This window comes from Atractosteus spatula, unplaced genomic scaffold (genome assembly GCF_055471065.1).
Source record: "Atractosteus spatula isolate fAtrSpa1 unplaced genomic scaffold, fAtrSpa1.hap1 Scaffold_199, whole genome shotgun sequence".
Classification (NCBI taxonomy): Eukaryota; Metazoa; Chordata; class Actinopteri; order Semionotiformes; family Lepisosteidae; genus Atractosteus; species Atractosteus spatula.
Window position 1 is genome coordinate 53,478 of NW_028296762.1, and position 1,870 is coordinate 55,347.

Here is a 1,870-nt window from a genome sequence, read left to right on the forward strand (position 1 = left end):
GCACCTGCTAATGTCCAATAGCGTTTTTTTTTTCAAATTACATTTTCAGGCTTCAGACACTATTTAATAAAAGAAAAGTGTCCGAAACTCCCTAACTTTCAGGTTTGCTTGAACCTGTATTTTTTAAAAAGAAAGTTACCTGAAACTTCCGGGATTCCATTCTATGATGTAGCTGTCTCTAAAGTTGGACGTGATGTTTAGCAGATGTGAACGGTGCCTTTTCTCGTGTTCAAGGCTGTTCGCTGTGTGAGCTCCACACTGCGTGTCCTGTACTGCTCTATTTTGTTTAGATCATCTATGTGGTGTTCAGATAGAACTCAACTGCATGGTGTTCAGGACTAGCAGAACCTGAAAAACTAACAGCTGACTTCGACGTGATTTGAACACGCAGCCTTCTGAACTGGAGTCAGACGCGCTACCGTTGCGCCACGAGGTCGCGGTCATCAGCGTCTTTGAATTCCTCAAAGGAGACAAATCAGCCTCACAAAAAAAAATCTCCTGTGAAGAGCGCTGCTCTTCCGAAGAGAGTCTCTTCTTCCCAGACAACATTTTATTCTTCCTGCGCAGCTCTTGTGCAGGTGTTGTTCTCAATTACAGATCCAGGAACACTGATTTGTTTTCCTATTTTTTTTTTAAATTAAGTACCCCATAGTGCAACGGTAGCACGTCTGACTCTAAATCCCCAAGTTCATTTTCAAGGTATATCGGAGTCAACTGATACTGATCAGGTTCTGCTGCTACTGAACCCGCAGTCTTCACCTTAAAGTTCAGTTCCTCAAGCCTTCTGACCTTATATGTCCATCCCTTCTCGTCAAAACTCGTATTTTCACAGGGTACCCTTCAGAAATCGCAGTATAGAATGAAAAAACTCCAGTAGCTCTCGGCCGCTGTTGGTGATTTTCCTTTAAAAATAAATGAATCTCTGGAAATTTTACGGAGTGTATCACTTTCACCGAGACCGAGAAGTGTTAAGCTGTACATGAGTCTTTGTGGCTCGGTTGTTAACCGAAAGGGTGGTGGTTTGAGCCCTCCCAGGGACGCTATGAGCCTTTTAAGGTACAAAGCAGTCTCACTTTATCTCCACGGCCGGTCTTGTACCGCAATCAAATACAGAGCCCGTAGGAGGCAGTAAGCTCGCATATACTGTATAGCTCACTGTGTATATAATGAAGAAGCAGAGGTTAGTTTCTCATCTGCGCGTTACAGAGCCTTACGCAACTCGTACTGTACCAACAGCTAGAGTTTGGTCCCTGCACGGGCTATTAGTTGAAAGGCCATTGTAAATGACGTGTAAGAGATTTATAGATAGATACTTTATTGATCCCGTGAGGGAAATTAATAAAGCTTATCCAGCTGGCTTTTATGTTTCACACTAAATTGCGATCTTGAAACCAAAATAATTAGAAATATGGAACACAACCGTTGTTCCCCAAAAAGGAAAGCTGTTTAACACTGACGTCACTCCTTTTTATTTAACCCAGATTGTGAAGACAACTCTGCCCTATCAAAGGAAAATGTTGCACAAAAGTTGGAAAGCACACTCTGAATCCATCTGTACTGTATATTTGATTTCCGCGATCCGTTCAAGGCTGCTTGGTGCTTCGCAAGCAAGTCATTTCAGGGAAGAAACTCAGTTTAGAGAACTACGGGTGCATTTTCACTCATTGAATTTGATCTTTGTACTCTCTTATCAGTCTCAGCAATAATATTTCAAAATTACAGTTCGGATTTGTTGGAAAACTTCACAGGCATTATTAAGTTAGGACTGTACAATTGTATTTTAATATCTTGGTATATTTACCTTCATTGTAATATGGATGTAACCATAAATATTCTTAAGCATGTTGTACTTTTCTCGTACTTTTTAAAA

At 41.0% G+C, this 1,870-nt stretch overlaps 1 non-coding gene across 1 annotated transcript; it reads right to left on the reverse strand.

Moving 5' to 3' along the window:
- Nucleotides 1-364: 364 nt before the first annotated feature.
- On the reverse strand, nt 365-436 carry trnaw-cca (transfer RNA tryptophan (anticodon CCA)). Its single transcript has one exon. It is a non-coding gene; the product is annotated as a tRNA-Trp (tRNA).
- Between the last annotated feature and the right edge of the window lie 1,434 nt (nt 437-1,870).